General features: G+C 40.4%; 1 protein-coding gene across 2 annotated transcripts in view; it reads right to left on the reverse strand.

The window, feature by feature from the left end:
- raph1a (Ras association (RalGDS/AF-6) and pleckstrin homology domains 1a) overlaps window positions 1-12121 on the reverse strand; it is a 53786-nt gene extending 41665 nt beyond the window's left edge. For both annotated transcript variants that reach the window (XM_086051892.1, XM_086051891.1), the window contains exon 1: window positions 11815-12121. The gene's annotated coding sequence lies outside the window, so the exon portion shown is untranslated. The remainder of the gene's footprint in view (window positions 1-11814) is intronic.
- Window positions 12122-13191: the final 1070 nt, after the last annotated feature.

Raw genomic sequence — 13191 nt, forward strand, 5'->3', positions numbered from 1 at the left:
AACCACAGGGGATTCTGCAGTGGTTTCTGATGGGACAAAATAGCTGTGTTCTGTGAAAAATGACATATTAATGACAGGACTCAATCATCAATACGGCTGGGGGGTAAAAAGACAAATAAATAAATAAATAAATAGAAAAAATAATAATAAATCAGCTAACTCGGCCAAGTCGACCACAAAAATTAATTGCCACAAAAATGTCTGCCTGGAAACTATAATTGATCATTTTAAAACCATATTTGCGCCACCCGGAACCCTGTTTGGACACTTCCGTGTTTACTGCATGGACATATGTTGCAGACGGACACACTTGGTCAATGGTGACTTTGTTGCCATGGTGGAATACACAAAAAGTAAAAATATGCCCAAGGTTCGGGGTCGCTTTAAATCAAAAATAGACAAAAATAAACCTTTATGTTAATACTGAAAACCGTAGCTAATTGTACTTGTACGTAGGGCTGGGCGATTATGAAAAAAAGGACAATCACAATTATTTTGATTGATATTGAAATCACTATTAACAAACATGATTATTCATTATTCATTGATTTTGTATGTAATTCTTTTTGCTGTGTGTTTATTTTTACACTAAACTCGAAATGGAGTGTCAATTAAAATTTTTAGCACCTGAGGGAGGACAGAGTAACACGTCACGCTTGCCACAAGGAAAACAGGGGCAATCTTGGTGCTTTCACAACGCAAGAACTTGCATACACGCATCAGTTTTGTTCGATTAGGGCAAGGATTTCCATTAATTGTCCTGCCCTACTTGTACCCAACTATTGAATATATTGCATAGCCCGAGGTTGCATATTTAACATCAGAGGTTATTTTTCATTCAGTTGTCATCCCAATAGCTTTTAACAATTAACAGCAGAAAATTACAACATTTGATGATTCCACCAGAAATGCCTTAAGCATATGGTCCATGGGAAATGGAGTCTATTCAAGGGATGGCCACTATTTGATGAAATACAGCTATTGATTGAGCAGTAGGGCTTTTTGCAGGGAAGGATGAGGATGTAAAAAAATTTTTTTTAAAAAAGGAGGTGGGCATTTTAGGAAATTTAGCTGGTCCGTTATTTGTCATCAGTCATCGGCCTGGGTTCATCAGTCCGTCATTTTCAGAGATGAAACGAATTGTAATCATCAATTCGGCAGTCCGTTAAGTTGTCAGTTAGTCCGTCAGACGTCTTTCTGTCCGCCGTCCGTCCGTCCGTCCGCATAGCTCCACCACCACCCCGCAAAAAACAGCAGCAAAACTGGCGGCAGTCAGTGACGAACCTTGCACTGACGGACGACAACCCACTTCCGTCAGGGCTTAGTAAGTTGTTTTTTTTTTTTTTTAAAAGCCCCGTCATTCGTCAATCCTCAGCAAAACAGGCGTATATCAGTCTAAAGAAATGCCCACCTCTGAAAATAACCTATATGTAATGAACCACTTTTTCCACCTAAAGCGGTGAAGCTAGACAGTGCAATTTGTTGATTACAAGAAGACAAAAAAAGCCTGGGTTCTTCCTGTAGCAAAGAGTCACCTCAAGAAGAAAGATATCGTCTATTGTCATTTACTGTGTCAACTTCATGTGTCACTACAATGTGAGATTGAAATCCCACCTACATTTTGAGACCATGTTGTACGGGGACATTTGGAATAATGCTAGCACTAATGCAACATGAGGCTGGTCCAACAGTGCTGTATATAACCACAAAAGCATTATCCTTAAACATCGTGATTCTAGTGGCTGATTATTTACATTACATAAGTTTATTTATTACATAAGTTTAATGAAGCAGTCATTCCTGCACTATTGGAGCCTGGTACATACTGAAGCTTGGTGGCGCTCTCGCCACACAAGCGCTTGCCAAGACTCCTAGTGAGACATTACCGACACACACTTTCCATCTCCTCCAGCGTCGGGAGCTCGTCGCGGTTTGATTTGGAACTGGTTCACGTGCACGGGCATGTGTTGCGGAACCCAAAAGGTAAACGGCCAGAGAACACAGCCACTGTTCCAGACCTACTTCAACTGACGCACATGTTAAAACAACACCTCAGGCCTAACCGTTCTGGCTCAGCAACTTTTATATATCGTTTAGACACTTAAAAGACAAACTATGAGGCTAGGATTCAAATACTTCTTTACAGAGACACAAGGACCAGCAGATGTTCTTCTTGGCCCATCTTGAGTTTTGGCAGGAGCATCAGGCTGGACAGCTTTAATGTTGACAGAGTTTAAGAAATAATAATGCTGACAAAGAGACGTCCAGGCCCAACAGTGCGACTTGCTGCCAACTAGTGTTGCAGCATTTCAACTATTTGCATTTGCTCAACAAATGTTTCAGAAATCTTGAATATTTGCTGCGGATATGGAAAATAAAAATACACAAAGCTACGTTTTAGCAATTGGATGTCTAGAAGACCAAGGTTTGAAAATCATTCTGTCAACATTTAATGTACTTGTAGTAAAGTGAATTACTGAAAAACAAGTCAGAGTATCGCACAAATAAACATTATGTCAGTCGACATGCATTATTCTAAGCAACTGTCAGTATTTTACGTCACAAGACGCTAGTGCTATCTGATTGCCAGATGCCATGTACACAGACACACCAATATCCCGCTTCACTGGGTTCTATATAAAGTGCCCAGGTGGATTAATACCCACTCTACTGTTTGTGGGTAAAAAATAGGCTTGTAGGCGTAGGAGTAAATCTTTTGGACTTTTGTAACCTGATCTACACCTCTACTCGGTCTGGACGAGAATTGGTAACAATTGGTAACACCACTTGTACAAAAAATGTTATCGTTTAGGCAAGGTAGCATTATCTATATAACACATTTCATACACAAGGCATCGTAACACAATGTGCTTTGCGTTATTAACGTCCAACTTTTAAAAGCATTTGAAAACAAAGAACTAAAGATATATATTTTTACAGAAATAAGAAGCACAGAAATAAGACAGCTAATTAAAATTACTAAAAGAACATACAGAACAGTTTAAGACAATTGGTCAGTTCTTGTCTCTTTTGTTGGGACAAAACATGGACTACAATTCCTTTTTAATGTCAACATTAAGTAGAACTACTCCAAGCCACTGCGCCTGAGCCTGTATCTCGCCTCACGACTGAAGTCAAGTGGGATAACCTCAGGCACACTCGCAACACCTGCGAGGATAAGCTCTATAGAAGATGGATGGATACTCTAAGCCAACAAGAACAATAAATTAAGTGAATTATCTTGGATAGCTAACACTGATGCATTTTTTTAAGCTTTCCAAGAACAAGTCAGTGACACAAACCATGTGTACGGATATTTTGATGAAACTGACTTCTGAGTTTTGGGTTAGCCCGCTAATGATGCTAACAAAACCTTTGGGGTCTAAAATTGGTGGTCCAGCTCTTCTGAGTAAAAACAAAAACACATTGGTGATTGGGTCTTTAATATTGAAGAAAGATTTCAGTTGATGCTTCATTTTTTTTCATAAAGTCTCCAGTTAGCATTGGCCAAAAGAGGCCTGATTCCCAGCTGCACAACCTGCCCCTGGTTCTCCATACGGGCCGAAAGACAGAGAAAGAGAGAAAGAGGGGGAGGCTTGGCTAGAGCAGAGAGGAAAAACACAGAGGGAAAATAAAAAAAGAATAAAAAAAGAAGAAATGAGACCCAATTTTCCAAGGGGCGAGAGCAGACAGAACACTGCTCCATCTGTCTGGAATTAGATTCAGTCTTGAAAAGACAATTAAACCCTCAGCGTGTTCTTGCTCATTGTCAACACAAAACGCGATAAGGTCACGCTCGACATCGATGGGCAACGTTTGGTGAAGTGGACCAACAGTAGAGCCCAGCGATGGAATAGAAACAAGCCTTGACTATTGGGTTGTGTGTCATGATGAGTGGAATGTCTTCTGGACTAACAACAAGATAACACTAGTCACCTCTGGCCCCTGGTTTGATCTTCCCCGGTATAAAATATTAGCTGTGCAACCCCACAAACGTAAATGCTCTAATACTTTACATTCAAAATAAATCAATTCAACTGCTTGGTTTGGTGACAAAATTCAATAAACAGAAAAAAAACCAGGAGGACCTCATCTGGATACCCCATTAATGGTGTGCTTGTGTGTCATGAGCACACACAAACAAGGCTGAGTCGTTGCATTGTCCCGCCAGATTCCTGTTTCAACAATAACACAAAAAAACTGCAACAAGACACACATGCGCGAGCACGCACACACACACACACACACACACACGCACACACGCACAAGACTCTTTTGAAGTGCAAGAAGGATACATTATGCAAGTTTTAAAAAGCAAAAACTGCAGCTGCTACGGCAATCATGTGTAAAGCCAAACAAAAACAAAAAACTGTGGCCTCACATCTGTACAACAATATTAACTTAAGTTGTCTTTTGTGCTGCTGATGCTCTAAACTTGTATTATGTTGAAATCCATTTTTTCCGCCACATTGAATCAAACCCGATAGGAGGCCAAATGAAAATAAACGTACATGTAACGATTATTCTACGTGGGGCAGGTTAGGCTTGTTTGGTCTTTATGAGCCGGCATAGTTTCCTCTTAGTGACGAATTGAATTTTGCAAGACGAATCTGAACAGTTAGAGTTACAACTGAAAGGTTTCCAGAAAAAACACACACACACACCTGCAGGTGTACAGGAGAAGAACCTTCAAGGTTGAATTTTCCATCATAGGAAAGTTTGAAAATGGAAACAATCTTTTCCAGGGTCAAACTGTCAATATCAGAGAAATAATGTGAATGTTTTTTTAATGAATCACACTTTGACATTGTTACCTATCATAGCACCAAGTGCAAAAATAAGTTAGTCACTGTAATATGCAAAAGCTTGTTAAAACTTTTAGGGCAAAAACGGTGAATCTTGTTAGATTCTGCGGCTTACGCATTAATGGTTTTATGGTCATACATGTGAAATACTGTAAAAAGTAAAAATCAATGAACCTAACTTTGATAAGTGTTGCTGCGTGTGATGTTGGATTCTAAGTTCTCCTTTGAATGAGACGTGTACATTCACAAAAAGCAAAGAAAAAGCAAAACGCACACCGAGACTTTGATCCTCTTAAATGAGCTCCAGTCAGGCTGTACTTGAGTGAAGTTAGACTTTAATTTTTCCCTGAAAATATTAGGATGGTTCTCAGAAAGGGTGGTCCAACCGGATGTTCAAACGCTGACCCACTTTGAGAGTCAATATTTTAAAATAAAATAAACAATTTGACTGAGATTTGTCTGAGTACCTTTGAGTTAAAAAATAAATAAAAATAGCCGTGGTGGTCACTTCCTCTTCATGACATGCCAACACACGCAGGTAATTAAGAGTCCTTTATACCCTGAAAGGGACACTTGATTGGGCTGAGCGCTGATCGCCACATGCATAAAAGGTCTGGACTTGAGAATTATGTCAGCACTAAAATTAATTGACAAACATGATTGACAAGGTTACGGAAATGTTAACAAGTGAAATACACATTGAATAGAAGTAACATAATGGCGAGCTGTATCTATAGAACACCAGCATAATACCTTTAAATATTTCATAAAATATTAACATGCATGTTTAGCAATTCAAATGACAAAAAATGAGAATAATCTCTGAGGATTTTTTACATACACTTGGTGAAATCAAATGCTCATTAAAAAAAAACGGGTTAATTAACTAGTTTAGTAACTCAACAAAACTAAAGGTAGGACCGTTTTTGTATGTACACATTTGTATCGACTGCCTTTCTTTTGTTTTGTTTTTAATTTAATTTTAGAAATCTTGGGATCTTGAATTAGGAATCTTGTGCTGATTTGTTTTGTATCTGTTCAATAAAGACATGAGGGAAAAATTGTGCTGCCTTATTCATTTAGCATTTTGTCCATGTGTTATTAAAATCAAGTTTTCTTGACTTTATCTGTCAAAAGGAAAGTCCCTAAAAACAGAAATTAAGCCTTGGAAAGCATCCCTCCGTACTTAATATCTGCTCACACCCTCTTCTTCAGCCTCACCCCTGGGATGAAGAGGAATTTCCTGGAAGAGGAGGAATGACTTTTCCACACGGGAGAGATGTGGACACAAAGACAGAAAGAGAGCGTGATAGAGACAAAAACGTCAGACGGTGACCTGCTTTGACCTATTACGACCACCAGAGAAGCCGGCGGAACCAGCATGAACCACTGTCCCGTGAATGCGGCGCTGCCACAGGAAGTGCCACATCTGTCATGGGACTGCGAGAGCAGATGTTTGAATCCCAAAGCAGGCGTCAAACTGTCTTGGAGGTCAACCGTTATGCTTGCAAGAGTGGAAAAGTCAAATAACTAAAGATACCACCAAGCTTTATTCCTAAAGAAGGTCAATTGTATTACCGCCAACAGCGTCCGGGAGTGTTTCTTCATTCAATTGGAGAGCAAACATAGAGCGACGACCACCTGTCTGTCTACTGGAACACTAATCGTTGTTGACGCCATCTACATATAATGTAAAACCTTAATGATGATTTCATTTTTTTTTTTTAAATGCACCAGAAATGCAGAAATGTATATATGCAGATGGGGCAGAGACTCGCCATAACTTCCACTAACAATGCAAATTAACGTAGCTCCTCCCCAATATACAAAAACCTGTCTCTCAGTCAATATAAATCACTTCACCATACTCCCTTGACATCAATTCCTATTTAGACCCAGCTTTGGTTGCACCTTGAAGCATCTTAGTGTGTTTCAGCATATGCACAAGAACTGCAAATGGGTGAGTTTTTCAGCAAATACTTGGGGACTGGTTGCACAGGAAAAAATCCACACAAAAAAAAACAAAATCAGTAAATAGTGAATCACGAGTGTACTGTAAACCAGGGGTCACTGGCATGGTGCTCGCGGCACCAGGTAGCCCCGCAAATCCCGCAAATTTCGAAATCCCCAAATCCCTCTTTGAAGTTCTAATCAAACATGAAGGATGTTTTACACCTCCCCCCTCCTAATTCTAAAAGTATCATTCCTGAAATTAGTCCGCTTCTGCATGAGCCAAGCAGCAAGCCCCGGCAGTCCAGTGACCTCGCTGCTTAATTGTCATTTAACTCGTCTTTGCGATGGCCAATGCCTCGAGAGGAGCAGGCTAGCCGGGCGCAGTCGCCGAGCAGCCTTGGAACTAAAAAAGTAGGGCAGCGGGGATTTTTATACTCCAGTTAACTCTTAACACTACTGGGACTGGGTTATGCCCCACTTTGCTGCGGCGAGGGGATTCCTGTCTGGCCGAATTATTACACATCACCTCCGATGGACCAAGTTGGAGAAGTGCTGGCCCAGTGTGAGCAACTGTACTCTCATCCTAACACGGTATTTTAAACTTCCCTTGTTAGTAAACCAAAACCTTACACATTTTTAAAAAGACCAATAATTTTCTCAAAATGTCCAGTGTTCGCATTCCATACAAGAGACACTGGACTGGTTTGTGCTTTTGATCAGCAGAAAGAGACTTTTTGCGATGCGAGTGGTGCCCAATACGTCTATTTGTTTTACTCATTTACTAACTTGTGCATTTAATATTAGCGGTCCACGGCCCGGTGGTTGGGGTCCCCTGCTGTATCGCACAAGTCATGGTTTGAGTTTCATGTTGACAACAACACAAATTTAACCCAACAGACACATTCAACAAACTACTGTCAATATAAACACACAAGCGATAATGATTAATGTCCTGAATATGCCCGAAAAAGTCAGTACTGGATGCCGCAAAGCATGCTGGGATGATGAAGAGAGTCCGATCTCGACAACGGTAGACAAACAACTACGGCTGGGTGATATGGCCCAAAATTCATTTCACGGTGTCAATTGCGTCCCTTCACGGTAACAGTATATATATCACGGTAAAAAATTCAAGGTCAAAACATTTTTAATCAACAATCATTTACTAAACTAATCATTTCTACAAATCCAATACAATACAACGTTATTTATACAGTGCATTTCACAACAGCTACAGCTGCATTACAGTAATCTAGCCGAGATATCACAAAGGCATGGGTTACTGTTTCTAAGTGCTGATGGGAAAGGAGGGGCTTTACCTTAGCCAGCTGTCTAAGGTGAAAGAAGCGGGACTTTACAACAGCGCTGATTTTACAGGTCCAATTTAAGATAACTGTCCATTTTAAAACCCAAGTCCGAGACTATTGGCTTTAGATACGTGGGCCCAGGTCAACAGGGTGGGATGTAGAAGAGCCACAGGGACCGAACACCATAATTTCTGTTTTCTTTTCGTTAAAATTTAAGAAATGTAGTGACATCCAGGCTTTGATGTCCTCCAGACAGGACAAAAGTGGTCCTAAGGATAAAGCGTTTTTTTTGCTCAGCGGGACGTAGATTAGACAGTCATCCGCATAGCAGTGGAAGGAAATACCATGTTTTCGAAGGATGGAACCCATTGACAGCAACTACAACGAGAACAGCAAGGGCCCCAAAATAGAACCCTGTGGAACACCATAGGACAGAGGGGCAGAGCGGGACTCAGAGGAACCTAGGATAACAGAAAAAGTCCTGTCAGCCAAATAGGATCCAAACCACTCTTGAGAGCTTCCACTAATGCCCACTTGCGAGCCTAAAGAATACTGTGGTCCATTGTATCAAATGTTGCAATCAAATCCAACAAACAAGACATACATAGTCTCCAGTGTCATTTGCCAGGAGGATATCATTAAAAACACGTACTGACTCTGTGCTATGCATCATCTTGAAGCCTGACTGGAAAAGCACCATGACACTATGTTCATCCAAGAAAGATTTTAACTGAGAGTGCACCACATTTTCCAGAATTTTGGAAATAAAAGGCAGCTTGGAAATGGGTCTAAAATTTGACAGCACACCTTGATCAAGGCCAGGTTTCTTACGGGGGAAAATCAACCCAAACACATTTTTTTCAAGAATATGTTCCCAACAGTCCCACTAGTTGAAACACGGCATTCTGATTAATATTGTGTTAGTGGAATATGAGTTAAGCAGCAAAATCCAGCCATTTGTAGACATCTCGGGGGCGACCATTTTGTCACTTATGTTGACTGAAAATAACATCACAGTTGCTCAGGGCTCAGATAACGACCAATCATAGCTCATCTTTAGAAAACAGGTTACTGTGATTGGTCATTACCTGAGCCCTGAGCAGCTGTGATGCCATTTTTAGTCGACAGAAGTGACAAAATGGCCGGGGCCTCAGATCGCTAAAAACGGGTGGACTAACTCTTATTCCACAAACACAATATTTATCAGAATGTCTTGTTTCAACTAGTGGGCTTGCATAGAACATATTCTTGAAAAAAAAAATGTTTGGGTTGACTTCTCTTTAAGCAGGGTATGCACTACAGCATTTTGGGGTACTACACCAGAAGATGTTAATTATATACTTCTTTAGAGAAGCAAAATTGATCAAATAAACAGCAATAAAGAAAATATTAATTAGGATAAAATTTATTGTGAAAATCTCAAGTTAGAATGAAATGTTAGCACTCCCAAGTCCAAAATAGTGCAAACAAAAAAATAATACTGCCGATAGGTTCAATGAAAACAGTACAATTGGCTTATAGTTTAGTGTTCTGTGATTCATTCATATTACTGTGCCCATGGATTAATTAGCCTTTGCTGATTCTGTTTTGAACTGTATTAAAGAAAGCATTTCTATTCAAAATGAATCAGATCTCAAACCAACCCTAAATTAACAATCCACACTCAAAATAACAAATAGTTGGTTTGTGTCTGTTAGAAGTTTAAATTTGTGGAATTATTATGAAAATGATCTGAAAATGTGTGGTTAAATTAAAATAAATAAATAAACTGAAAGTACTGAATAAATATATGAACCAAGCATAAAAGAAAATGTATAAATAGAAAAAAGATGATAAAACTAAACAAATATATAATTTATATTTATTGTTAAACAAGTTTTTTTTTTTTTAAGAAAAAATGTTTTTGTTGATTAAATTTGTGATGGCACTTGTATCATTTTCTTTTGTGAAAGTATTTTTGTTTTGTAAAAAAAAAAAAAAAAAACAATGGAAAAAACGGCATAGGCTTGATAAGCTGCGGATTCACCATAACACCTTTTCTGTTGGCCTTGTTTGCTTGTGGAATTCTGTAATTACTGTTTTTGACTGAAGCTAATCGAATAAAAATCAATCAATCAATCATTCAATCAAGTAATATGAATGGGTTAAAAACAATGCGATCAGTCAGACAAACAACAGAGACAGCCAATTACGATATTTCTTCAAACACGTTAATATTGTAGTTATTCTTTCATCAATTCTACAGCTACGCAGGCATGCTTGTTCATGTCATTGTTGATTTTGGCACGCTGTAAGTTGGTGGGGTAGCTGGTATGAACTTTCCTTTTTTTTGTTTTTTCAATAAATCGATCATGATCACTTTACTTGCTTCAAAAGATCCAGTTAACATGGGCGCACAAAATTCATCACCACATTAACTTGTGGCAGGTCCGGGGCACCTGGTCATGTCTACGAATTCAAATTTTGCGCCGGTAGTATGTTGCTTGCTGTTCTGCCTCGCTGAAAACAGTCATTGGACCCAAAATTTGCACAACTGTTCAAACAAATAGAGGTGCTATGCTGTGATCTGTGTTGTTATGTTTGCTGTCAACTGATCTGATCATTTTTCAGTTTGCAGCTACATGAGGTTGGTACAATGTAACGGCATTTATGCATACATGCAAGCTTTATGTTTTGATGGGTGTAGTAATATTTTCAATATTTTTTTTTTAGATGGGTGGAGCACGGTCGAAGGAAGCAACCATTACATATTTGGTGCAGATCCAAGAAATTCCTTTCACTCCTATCAAATGCACGATAAGGCCTTTTCCCAACACTTTCCTAACTTTCGTCATAAACAAGGCATGAATCTTCATAACAAAAGTCACACATGGATGAGGGGTGTATTGATTAAGGTGTAGGATTGCAGGACTTTGACGCAGCTCCGCAGTCTATAGGTATTACTTTACCCTTTCAGATCCAAATACACTGCCCCTGACTGCTAATGTTGTTGACGTAACACTGAGAGCAACATCTACTGCACTACAGTTCACATGCGTAAGACATTTCAATGACAACTGTAACGGGGTTGGAGGAGTGTGAGGGGGTCGAAGGAGGAGGCACGCCCATTTGTGCGTCATGCCTCACGCGTGCCACGCCTTGCTAGTGTCCGCCCCTGCACGCCTGCTTGGCTCAACGGGCTGAGACAGGAGGGCTAAAGCAGGCCGGCAGGAGAGGCGCTGTCAGCCGGTCGCGGCTCCACGGCGATCCTGAGCATCCGAATTCAGCCACTGTGCGTGCGTGCGTGTGTGGGTGTGGGTGTGTGCGTGTATTTGCGTATCGCAAGGCCTTGCGGCGTTTTGGGCAACTGGTATAAGAGCGTGCATGGGTAGGAAGCAACGTGGATGTGACGTTGAAATATATGGGAAATAAAGAAGGTCTCCAGCTATCATCCACATCCCCTCCAGCACCCTTTCCCCATTTTTACATGCATGTGTACACAGAGGACGCGGTGCGGGTATCATATGCAGCCACTAATAGGATTAATTATCTTATATTTTAGCTTTTTTTTTTTTTTTAACCAACAAATGTTATTTAAAGGAACAGCGCCAATTTTGGCGCAGCATGAAGAGCGACTGAGTCGCTGCGGAGACTTTAATTAAATAAAAAAAAAAGAGAAAGCGAGAGAGAGAGAGGGGGAGAGAGGGGGAGAACAACGAAGCGAACACTCACACAGATGCGGTAAGGTGAACGAGGATTCGGCTACTTACCGCACAGATTTGAGCCCAGATTTAAGGAGCCGGAGCCAAAGCCAGGACGGGAGACGAGCGGTGGGAACCTCCCGCAGGACAAGGGCCGAGGCTTCAACCGGTTTAGTTCCCGGTTTTCGCGGACTCCTCGGACCCCGTTTTCCCCCTTAGCCGCTTGCCACACTGACTAGTCTGACTGTAGCCCCGAACGCCGCTAACGCTGCGAAAAGCTAGCGGTTAAGCTCGGTGAGCAACTTCTGGGTAAGGCTTTCAGAGTAAAAGTGTGGTGAAATCCGCCACAGCAGAATTCAATATTACAATCGCCGTCACTACAAACCCGTTCACAATTATCTTGAATTTGATCCGATTACCTTACCTATAAATGTCATATCTTTTCATTTTGACGTATAATTCCCCCCTGATTGGTTAAAGGAATTTACGTCATTCTGTGAGTTAGAGACGGAGTGTAGTTCATCAACTTCTTTGTTTGCCCAAGACCATTATTTTATGGCCGCAAATTTATTTTGAAGCTCAAATCTCTCTCTTCCGATGTTCCAACCGTGGATTTCACCCACTCATGTCTCAAGACGGGATCCCGGGGAAAATAAATAAATAAATAAAAACGGGAACGTGTATCCACTGTTCTGCGCATTCACTTCTTCCCCATTTCCTGTCCTGATAAACACTGAAATCAGTCCTGATCATTCTATTCTATTCTATTCTATTCTATTCTATTCTATTCTATTCTATTCTATTCTATTCTATTCTTACATGACCGTTATCCCAATACTGATCCCCAAATTCCCTGGTGGCTATATTACGCACACCAATGCATTCTTTTCCGTTTAACTGTCCTTTTCATGTTAAAGCCTGACATCTAGTGGTACAATGTGGTAAATGCAGTTGCAGGATAGTTGCAACTCCTCTGCATCCAGCAAGTCACATGGCTCAGTACTCAAGAAAATGCAAACTACAGTGCAACCCGGTGATGGGCCGTGCATTTGGTCCCCAGGTCTGGATGTATCATTGGTTATCCCCTTATCAGAATCATCTCAAAATATTTCTTCTTTCTTCAGTCCAGTCATCTCACCCTGTTTGACTTGGGGGCCCTGGCATCTTATCTAAAGGCAACAATCTCAAATTCTGGATTTAAATTGGATAGTGATTTTACATTGGACTGGCAAATCGGTGCTGTTGTTAAATCCAGCTTCTTTTTATTTATTTATTTATTTTTTAATCTTAGGCAACTGACTCAATTAAAGCCTCTCCTTTCACAAAACACTTTGAAACAATAATGCATGACTTTGTAACATCTTGGCTGGATTACTGTGGTGCACTTCATTTTGGAGTCAGCCAAGCATCTCCAGTTGGTCCAAAATGCTGCTGCTCGCCTCGTAA

This window comes from Filicampus tigris, chromosome 14 (assembly GCF_054856515.1).
Source record: "Filicampus tigris isolate MCC_2025a chromosome 14, RoL_Ftig_1.0, whole genome shotgun sequence".
NCBI classification, from domain to species: domain Eukaryota; kingdom Metazoa; phylum Chordata; class Actinopteri; order Syngnathiformes; family Syngnathidae; genus Filicampus; species Filicampus tigris.